The following is an 11,770-nucleotide window of genomic DNA, read 5'->3' as shown; positions in this document are numbered from 1 at the left end:
ACATGTTACACAGTACATTTATGTTTTGTTCGCAATATTGACACCATGTTCAGAAATAATAATAATATCTGGAGGAATTATAGAAAGCTACGCCAGATAACAGAAATACTCATCATAAACATTGACTAAAGATACATGTTCTACATATAATTAAATATACACTGGTTCTTAATGCAACCGCTGTGTCACATTTTTTTTACGTTACGGAAAAAGCCTAACATGCAATAATCTGAGACGGCGCTCAGACGTAACAATATTTCTCCTCCATGTTGGAGTCAACAGAAACACAAAATTACCACATAAATATTCCATTACCTTTGATGATCTTTCATCAGAATGTAGTGCAAGGAGTCCTAGTTCCACAATAAATCATTGTTTTGTTCCATAATGCTCAATTCTAGTGTCCAAGTAGCAGCATTTGCTATCACTTTCAGCTCACGTGCCCAAAAACTGACTTCTGGTCCAGGATAACTTGCATGAAAACTTCCAAAAGACATATTACAGGTCGAAAAAACTGGTCAAACTAAGTGCAGAATCTTCCGGATGTTATAATCATATATATCCAATAACGTTCCAACCGGATCATTCGTTTTCATCTAGGGCTGATTGGAACAGCCTTGGCACTCACAGAGAAATGTGCCACAACAAAATGGCATTCTCTTGCGACACCGACTATTTTCCCTCCCATTAGGTCAAAGTTCACAGCAAATGCTCCATTAAACTTTCTACTGAATGAGGACATCTAGTGGAAGACTTAGGAAGTGGGAAGTGTTTCCAGATCCATAACTTCTTGGGAAGGGAGGGGGCGATGACGTCAAAGTTGCCCCAACTTTCAGAATTTCAAAACTTGTTTGGAAGATTCCTGCCCTATGAGTTATGTTATACTCACAGACATAATTCAAACGGTTTTAGAAACTTCAGAGTGTTTTCTATCCAATAGTAATAATAATATCCATATATTAGCAATTTAGGACAGAGTTTGATGCAGTTCACTATCGGCACGCAATTCATCCAAAGTGAAAATACTGCTCCCAATCTCCAACAGGTTTTAACAAAGGGAATTATAATATATAATAATAATATAATAATAATAATTTTGAATGACAAATAGTAGGCACAGAATAAGTTAGAAAAAAACTAAAAGAAATGGATGAACATGTTATTTTCCACCATAATTTGCAAATAAAAAAATCCTACAATGTGATTTTCTGGATTGTCTGGATTTTTTTTCTTCTAATTTCGTCTGTCATAGTTGAAGTGTACATATGATGAAAATTACAGGCCTCTCTCATCTTTTTAAGTCGGAGAACTTGCACAATTGGTGGCTTACTAAATACTTTTTTGCCCCACTGTATATAAAGATCCAGTTCATTAAAAAAATTGGAGGCCTCATACACTTCAGTTTTGTGATGCAAAAATCATAGCAAAATGCTTGGCGCATTGAATTTATAAAAGTATTGTCAGATATTATTCATCCTCATCAGACAGGTTTTTTTTACATGGATGATACATTGGATATAATATAAAACAAGTAATGGAAACAATAGAATACTATGAAATATCGGGGGACCAGGCCTGATTTTTATAGCTGATTTTGAAAAGGATTTTGATAAAGTACGACTGGAAAAAGTACGACTGGAGCATGCACAGACCAGCTGTCTGGTGTGTTAACGGATATATTCAATCAATCCTTATCCCAGTCTGCTGTTCCCACATGCTTCAAGAGGGCCACCATTGTCCCTGTTCCCAGGAAAGCTAAGGTAACTGAGCTAAACAACTACCGCCCCGTAGCACTCACTTCCGTCATCATGATGGTGCTTTGAGAGACTAGTCAAGGACCATATCACCTCCACCCTACCTGACACCCTAGACCCACTCCAATTTGCTTACCGCCCAAATAGGTCCACAGACGATGCAATCTCAACCACACTGCACACTGCCCTAACCCATCTGGACAAGAGGAATACCTATGTGAGAATGCTGTTCATTGAACTACAGCTCGGCATTCAACACCATAGTACCCTCCAAGCTCGTCATCAAGCTCGAGACCCTGGGTCTCGACCCCGCCCTGTGTAACTGGGTACTGGACTTCCTGACGGACCGCCCCCAGGTGGTGAGGGTAGGCAACAACATCTCCTCCCCGCTGATCCTCAACACTGGGGCCCCACAAGGGTGCGTTCTGAGCCCTCTCCTGTACTCCCTGTTCACCCACGACTACGTGGCCACGCACGCCTCCAACTCAATCATCAAGTTTGCGGACGACACAACAGTGGTAGGCTTGATTACCAACAACGACGAGATGGCCTACAGGGAGGAGGTGAGGGACCTCGGAGTGTGGTGCAAGGAAAATAACCTCACACTCAACGTCAACAAAACTAAGGAGATGATTGTGGACTTCAGGAAGCAGCAGAGGGAACACCTCCCTATCCACATCGATGGAACAGTAGTGGAGAGGGTAGCAAGTTTTAAGTTCCTCGGCATACACATCACAGTTGTCTTAATTGGTCCACCCACACAGACAACATCGTGAAGAAGGCGCAGCAGCGCCTCTTCAACCTCAGGAGGCTGAAGAAATTTGGCTTGTCACCAAAAGCACTCACAAACTTCTACAGATGCACAATCGAGAGCATCCTGGCGGGCTGTATCACCGCCTGGTACGGCAACTGCTCCGCCCTCAACCGTAAGGCTCTCCAGAGGGTAGTGAGGTCTGCACAACGCATCACCGGGGGCAAACTACCTGCCCTCCAGGACACCTACACCACCCGATGTTACAGGAAGGCCATAAAGATCATCAAGGACAACAACCACCCCAGCCACTGCCTGTTCACCCCGCTATCATCCAGAAGGCGAGGTCAGTACAGGTGCATCAAAGCTGGGACCGAGAGACTGAAAAACAGCTTCTATCTCAAGGCCATCAGCCTGTTAAACAGCCACCACTAACATTGAGTGGCTGCTGCCAACACACTGACACTGACTCAACTCCAGCCACTTTAATAATGGGAATTGATGGGAAATGATGGAAATATATCACTAGCCACTTTAAACAATGCTACCTTATATAATGTTACTTACCCTACATTATTAATCTCATATGCATACGTATATACTGTACTCTATATCATCGACTGCATCCTTATGTAATACATGTATCACTAGCCACTTTAACTATGCCACTTTGTTTACATACTCATCTCATATGTATATACTGTACTCGATACCATCTACTGTATCTTGCCTATGCTGCTCTCTACCATCACTCATTCATATATCCTTATGTACATATTCTTTATCCCCTTACACTGTGTATAAGACAGTAGTTTTGGAATTGTTAGTTAGATTACTTGTTGGTTATTACTGCATTGTCGGAACTAGAAGCACAAGCATTTCGCTACACTCGCATTAACATCTGCTAACCATGTGTATGTGACAAATAAAATTTGATTTGATTTGAGGGGGGCACACTCTTGACACAAACTGCTACAGACCTATATCTATCCTACCCTGCCTTTCTAAGGTCTTCGAAAGCCAAGTCAACAAACAGATTACCGACCATTTAGAATCCCACCATACCTTCCTCGCTTTGCAGTCTGGTTTCAGAGCTGCTCATGGGTGCACCTCAGCCACGCTCAAGGTCCTAAACAATATCTTAACCGCCATCGATAAGAAATAATACTGTGCAGCCATATTCATTGAACTGGCCAAGGCCTTCGACTCTGTCAATCACCACATCCTTATCGGCAGACTCGATAGCCTTGGTTTCTCAAATGATTGCCTCGCCTGGTTCACCGACTATTTCTCTGATAGTGTTCAGTGTGTTAAATCGGAGGGCCTGTTGTCCGGGCCTCTGGCAGTCTCTATGGGGGTGCCACAGGGTTCAATTCTTGGACCGACTCTCTTCTCTGTATAGATCAATGATGTCGCTCTTGCTGCTGATGAGTCTCTGATCCACCTCTACGCAGACGACACCATTCTGTATTATTCTGTCCCTTCTTTGGACTGTGTTAATTTGAACCACCAACCCCGGATCTGGTGTATTTCTCATTAGCAACGCTGAATAGCATAGCGCAACAGTCAAATAATATTACTAGAAAATATTCATATTCATGAAATCACAAGTGCAATATAGCAAAACACTTTTGTTAATCACCCTGTCGTCTCAGATTTTGAAATTGTGCTTTACAGCGAAAGCAATACAAGCGTTTGTGTAAGTTTATCCATAGCCTTATCCTTATCCATGGCATTATGTACACTTAGCATCAGTAAGCTTGGTCACGAAAATCAGAAAAGCAATCAAATGAACCGTTTACCTTTGATGATCTTTGGAGGTTTTCACTCACGAGACGCCCAGTTACACAGCAAATGTTCCTTTTGTTCCATAAGATTATTTTTATACCCAAAATACCTCTGTTTGTTTGTCACATTATGCTCAGAAATCCACCAGAAAAAGCGGTCACGACAACGCAGACGGAAATTCCAAATAGTCTTCATAATGTCCACAGAAACATGTCAAAAGTTTTTTATAATCATTCCTCAGGTAGTTTTTAAAATATATATTCGATAATATATCAACCGAGTCTGTAGCTTTTTCCATAACAGCGGGAGGAACAATGGCCGCTTCACTCAATTGCGCACAGCTCACTCTGAGAGCCCCCACCTGTCCACTTACGCAATGTGGTCGATCACGCTCATTCTTCAAACTAAAAGCCTGAAACTATGTCTAAATACTGTTGACACCTTAGGGAAGCCATAGAAAAAGGAATCTGGTTGATATCCCTTTAAATGGGCAATAGCGATCCACAGGGGTTTCAAAATAAGAGTCACTTCCTGATTGGATTTTTCTCAGGCTTTCGCCTGCAATATCAGTTCTGTTATACTCACAGACAATATTTTTACAGTTCTGGACACTTTACAGTGTTGTCTATCCTAATATGTCAATTATATGCATATTCTAGCATCTGGTCCTTAGAAATAGGCCGTTTACTTTGGGAATGTTATTTTTCCAAATGTAAAAATAGTGCCCCCTAGCTTCAAGATTTTATCAACTCTACAGACGAGCTTCAATGCCATACAACTCTCCTTCCTTGGCCTCCATTTTGCTCTTATATACAATAATACTAAACGGATGCTCTTCAACCGATCGCTGCCTGCACGTGCCCACCCGTCCAACAGCACTACTCTGGACGGTTCTTTCTTAGAATATGTGGACAACTACAAATACCTAGGTGTCTGGTTAGACTGTAAACTCTCCTTCCAGACTCACATCAAACATCTCCAATCCAAAGTTAAATCTAGAATTGGCTTCCTATTTCACAACAAAGCCTCTTTCACTCATGCAGCCAAACATACCCTTGTAAACCTGACCATCCTCTCGATCCTCGACTTCGGCGACGTCATTTACAAAATAGCCTCCAATACCCTACTCAATAAATTGGATGCAGTGTATCACATTGTCATCCGTTTTGTCACCAAAGCCCCATATACTTCCCACCACTGCGACCTGTACACTCTCGTTGGCTGGTCCTCGCTTCATACTCGTCGCCAAACCCACTGGCTCCAGGTCATCTACAAGAGCCTGCTAGGTAAAGTCCCCCCTTATCTCACCTCGCTGGTCACCATAGCAGCACCCACCTGTAGCACGCGCTCCAGCAGGTATATCTCTCTGGTCACCCCCAAAAACAATTTTTACTTTGGCCACGTCTCCTTCCAGCTCTCTGCTGCCAATGACTGGAACGAACTGCAAAAATCTCTCAAACTGGAAACACTTATCCCCCTCACTAGCTTTAAGCACCAGCTGTCAGAGCAGCTCACAGATTACTGCACCTGTACATAGCCCATCTATAATTTAGCCCAAACAACTACCTCTCCTGTACATAGCCCATCTATAATTTAGCCCAAACAACTACCTCAACCCACTGCTGTATTTATTTAATTATTTTGCTCCTTTGCACCCCCATTATTTCATTATCTCTACTTTGCACATTCTTCCACTGCAAATCTACCATTCCAGTGTTTATTTAAAAACATTTTTTTTTTACATGCTATATTGTACGTACTTCGCCACCATGGCCTTTTTTGCTTTTACCTCCCTTATCTCACCTCATTTGCTCACATTGTATATACCGGTTCTCTTATTTGTCTACTGTATTATTGACTGTATGTTTGATTTACTCCATGTGTAACTCTGTTTTGTTGTACATGTCGAACTGCTTTGCTTTATCTTGGCCAGGTCGCAGTTGTAAATGAGAACTTGATCTCAACTTGCCTACCTGGGTAAATAAAGGTGAAATAAAAAATAAAATAAAACACATGGGTGAGTGCTCAGTCCCCTCTTGTACTTCCTGTTCACTCATGACTGTATGGCCAGGCACGACTCCAACACCATCATTACATTTGCCTGATGACACAACAGTGGTAGGCCTGATAACCGACAATGATGAGACCTGGACGTGTGTTGCCTGGATAATAACCTCTCTGTCAACATGATCAAGACAAAGGAGATTATTGTGGACTACAGGAATAGAAGGACTGAGCACACCCCCATTCTCATTGATGGGGCTGTAGTGGAGCAGGTTAAGAGCTTGATGTTCCTTAGTGTCCACGTCACCAACAAACTATAAAGATCCAAACACTCCAAGACAATCATGAAGAGGGCACCACAAAGCTTATCCCCCCTCAGGAGACTGAACATTTTTAGCATGGGTCCTCAGATTATCAAAAGGTTCTACAGCTGCACCATTGAGAGCATCCTGACTGGTTGCACCATTGCCTGGTATGGCAACTACTCTGCATCTGACTGAAGGCACTACAGAGGGTAGTGCATACGGCCCAGTACATCACTGGGGCCACTCTTCCTACCACCCAAGACTTCTATATTAGGAAGGTGTCAGAGAAAGGCCCTAAACTTGTCAAAGACTCCAGCCACCCTAGTAATAATAAGAATAATAATATATGCCATTTAGCAGACGCTTTTATCCAAAGCAACTTACAGTCATGTGTGCATACATTCTACGTATGGGTGGTCCCGGGGATCGAACCCACTACCCTGGCGTTACAAGCGCCATGCTCTACCAACTGAGCTCATAGACTGTTCTCTTTGCAAGCGCACGGCAAGCGGTACCGGATCGCCAAGTCTAGGTCCAAAAGGCTTCTCAACAGCTTCTACCCCCAAACCATAAGACTCTTGAATAGCTATTCAAATGGGTACCCAGACTATTTGCATTGTCCCCTCACCACTTTTACGCTGCTGTTATTCTCTGTTTATTATCTATGCATAGTTGCTTTTGAGGAGATCTGCATAGAGGATTGGGCTAAAATACCAGTAACAGTGTGTGAAAACCTTGTGAAGACTTCCAGAAAATGTTTGACCTCTGTCATTGCCAACAAAGGGTATATAACAAAGTATTGAGATAAACTTTTGTTATTGACCAAATACTTATTTTCCACCATAATTTGCAAATTAATTAATTAAAAATCCTACAATGTGATATTCTCATTTTGTCTGTCATAGTTGAAGTGTACCTATGATGAAAATTACAGGCCTCTCTCTTCTTTTTAAGTGGGAGAACTTGCACAATTGGTGGCTGACTAAATACTTTTTTGCCCCACTGTACATTGAATTTGTACCGGAACCCCCGTATATAGCCTCTCTATTGATATTTTACTGCTGCTCTTTAATAATTATTTGTTATTTCTATTTTTTACTTAACAATAATTTTTCTTAGAACTGTCTTGTTGGTTATGGGCTTGTAAGTTCTGTATCAGGTGGAACATCCCAGCCTGGGTATGTATTTGCAAAGGATGTCTGCAGGTGAGATGATTTGAAAGCCATTTGAATCTCTGCAGTAACATACAGTTCAGACTGCAATGTGACAATTTTAGGTTGTTCTAAATTCAATAGCGCAAATGCCACAATATCTGTTATTTCGTATGTATTTTCAAACACTTGCACAGAGGTAAACTATTTTGTGCCTGTCTTTAGCTTCATGATTTAACAAGTCCAACGGATTTTCCACAATCATGAACATTTACTAAGATGGTCACTTCTGTCCTAAAGAGTAATCTCGAGCTTAATGGCAAGAAGGTAGATCTATCATCAAAAAGAGAACATACGAAACCTGGAAGGCCATGGAAGGCCAGTGTGGAAGAGGCAATGTCTGAGGTCCTCACAGCTTGACACAGGGATTTGGTGGTGTCGGGTTACAATAGGCCACTGAAAATGAGGACAATGCTGCTTTCTCTATGCAAAATAAATGATATATAAGAAAAGTAAACATGGTCTTTTAATATTGCATAGTAAACCTTTAATAATTGTAATATTTATGCATTTCTGTACTAAAGATTTAGAAGAAAATAAAAGGTTTGAATGAAATGTGTATTTACCTTCATTGAATGATCTCTCTCTCTCTCTCTCTCTCTCTCTCTCTCTCTCTCTCTCTCTCTCTCTCTCTCTCTCTCTCTCTCTCTCTCTCTCTCTCTCTCTCTCTCTCTCTCTCTCTCTCTCTCTCTCTCTCTCTCTCTCTCTCTCTCTCTCTCTCTCTCTCTCTCTCTCTCTCTCTCTCTCTCTCTCTCTCTCTCTCTCTCTCTCTCTCTCTCTCCCTCTCTCTCCCTCTCCCTCTCTCTCTCTCTCTCTCTCTCTCTCTCTCTCTCTCTCTCTCTCTCTCTCTCTCTCTCCCCCTCCCCTCTCTCTCTCTCTCTCTCTCTCTCTCTCTCTCTCTCTCTCTCTCTCTCTCTCTCTCTCTCTCTCTCTCTCTCTCTCCTCCCTCCCTCTCTCTCAAACAATTCATTGTTTGGGGTGTGTTTGTTCGTGTGTGTCTGAGGCCAATCTGTATGGTTGGAGTCAGGTTACAAGCTATGGGTGTTACAAGCAGAGAGAGAACTGTGATCAAGGGGCAAAATAAAAGAATAATAAACAGCCTTTCCTACAAATGTGTTTTAACATTTAAATATTTATTGGGAATTAAAATGTAGTATTGTTTAATGGTAAATTAAACATTTGTTGTATAGTTTAGTATAGCACAGTAAATGTTAATAATAGTAATATGTATGCATTTCTGTACTAAAAATGTGGAAGAAAAAGAAAACGATTTGAAAAGAAAATGTAATTTACCTTTAATGAAATCTCTGTCTGTCTACCGATCTGTTTATGTCTCTCTCTATCTCTCTACACAAGATAAATTGGTTTGTTTGTTGTTTGTTGTGTAGTGTTTCTTTGAAACATCTGTTTATTTAAAACCTGTTTTATTAATGATCATTTATCAATTATAAATATTTTTATGGTTAAATGGTTAGGGGTGATGGTCGGATTTGAGCTTATCGTCGAAGAAATGAGCTTTACACAGAGGCATGTACTCTGGAGCAGGAACAATTTGGAGGTGGAGGGCCAGTCATGGTCTGGGGCGGTGTGTCACAGCTTCATCGGACTGAGCTTGTTGTCATTGAAGGCAATCTCAACGCTGTGTATTACAGGGAAGACGTCCTCCTCCCTCATGTGGTACCCTTCCTGCAGGCTCATCCTGACATGACCCTCCAGCATGACAATGCCATCAGCCATACTGCTCATTCTTTGCGTGATTTCCTGCAAGACAGGAATGTCAGTGTTCTGCCATGGCCAGCAAAGAGCCTGGATCTCAATCCCATTGAGCACGTCTGGGACCTGTTGGATCGGAGGGTGAGAGCTTGGGCCAGTCCCCCCCAGAAATGTCAGCGAACTTGCAGGTGCCTTGGCGGAAGAGTGGGGTAACATCTCACAGCAAGAACTGGCAAATCTGGTGGAGTCCATGAGGAGGAGAAGCACTACAGTACTGTCCACTCCAGATACTGACTGTTACTTTTTATTTTGACACCCCCCCCCCTCCCCCTTTGTTCAGGGACACATTATTGCATTTCTGTTAGTCACATGTCTGTGGATCTTGATCACTTTATGTCCAGACAAATATTTACACATGTTAAGTTTGCTGACAATAAATACAGTTGACAGTGAGAGGACGTTCATTTATTTATTTTATTTTTTTATTTTTTTCATCACAGCACCAGTCTCCGCAGGAGGCCTTTTGTCATTTGGGAGGCCGTCATTTTAAATAAGAATTTGTTATTAATTGATTGGCCTAGTTAAATAAAGGTTAAATACAAAATATGATAAAGAGAAACAAATCTCCAATGCCTCATCAAAACATGGAAACACATCACAACACAGGAGTCACTCAGGGCAAAATGCACCACATGTTCTTCCAGGCTCAAGACACAACACAGGAGTCACTCAGGGCAAAATGCACCACATGTTCTTCCAGGTTCAAGATGGAGGATGAAAAGGCAACATTACTGCTCAAAGCTGAGACATTGAAAAGATGACAAGCATTGACAAGCAGAGGAATTGGTGATTGAAACTGAAATGTTGGCTGACAGTGCTAAGTTGAATGCATTCAATAAGTATAAAGCCACAAATAATATTAAGTGATAGAATGAATGATTACCTGAATGCAATGGGAAGGCCTGAGGATACCTTGGGGAAGGATAAACAAAGCAAAACTTTCCCCACCACCACTCAGATCGTTAAAGGACTCCATAGCACACAACCACACACCATGGCTGAACTGGGATCTCCATTGTTCACTATGTCTGCTCATACTGCACAGGGACAGGGTCAAATAAGTATATTGCAGCAAAGTGCTACCACAACATACCGCTCTGTTCATCGTAGGTCAACTAACACACAGGCAGAGCCTGTTTTAAGACCGAAATATAGTCCTCTGCAATTTCCAACTGGGGGAGAAAGGCCTATCAACCCAGACATACATGGTGGAACTGAAAACATGGACAGTATTGTCAACATTATGCTTCTCCAAAATGAATTGCTAAAATGTTGGTAATGCAAAAGTTGTCCTCATTACCACATCATAGTTGTGACCAACTACACTACAGGTTATTTGTAATTGCCTTGAAGGCAGGAGTGAGAACAGCAAAGACAGGCTGTACTTTTTAGAGCAATTCACCGTAGTACAACCAAGACCTCTAGTCCGCAGTTGTCAACATATGGAGGCTGACAGACAATACGCAGAAGACAAAAAGCTTCTGAAAAAACACTTTGGAGACTAGTATAAAATTGCCAAAGCTTAAATTTAGAAAGCTCTCAGCAGCTCCAATCCATCAAGGTTGAAGATTCAAAACTTTACAAACCTTTGCAGTTTTCTTCACTGGATGTTGCAACTCTATGGATTATGTTCACTGTATGGAGGAAATGGACAGGAAATGGACAAATATGAGAGCCATGGTCAAAAAGCTGATGTTTAAAGGAAAATGGATAGTGTTGGTTTATGACCTACCGGAGTGAAATGGCAGGAGGGACAAGTATTCTGATCTGGTTAACTCTGTTGAATGCCGAGCCAGGATAAACCCCCACAGTAGCAGTGAGGGGAGGTTCAGGGCCTGTGAGTAGGCCAAGTGTTCTGAACACTTAATGTGTTAGAAAAGTAAAAGTTATTTAGTAAAGTTTTTTTTTTGAGTAAAGGAATAATGTAAGAGGTTACTTTTAAAAATGCAGTAATAATAATATAGTTACTTTCTCAAGTAAAACATGCCCTACGTTTCTGAAAACATTTCCCCAGTATTTCCATGAGCTGATCTCGACTTGTTTCTGCATTTAGTTCTCAAGGCCAGTCGATGAGAATGGGGGCGTGCTCGGTCGTCCTTTTCCTGTAGTCAACAATCATCTCCTTTGTCTTGATCACAGTGAGGGAGAGGTTGTTATGGTACTGGTAGTGGTCTTGTGGTGCCA

The sequence above is a fragment of the Oncorhynchus gorbuscha genome, linkage group LG01 (assembly GCF_021184085.1).
Source record: "Oncorhynchus gorbuscha isolate QuinsamMale2020 ecotype Even-year linkage group LG01, OgorEven_v1.0, whole genome shotgun sequence".
In the NCBI taxonomy this organism is placed as follows: Eukaryota; Metazoa; Chordata; class Actinopteri; order Salmoniformes; family Salmonidae; genus Oncorhynchus; species Oncorhynchus gorbuscha.
Note: the sequence above shows the minus strand (reverse complement) of the source record.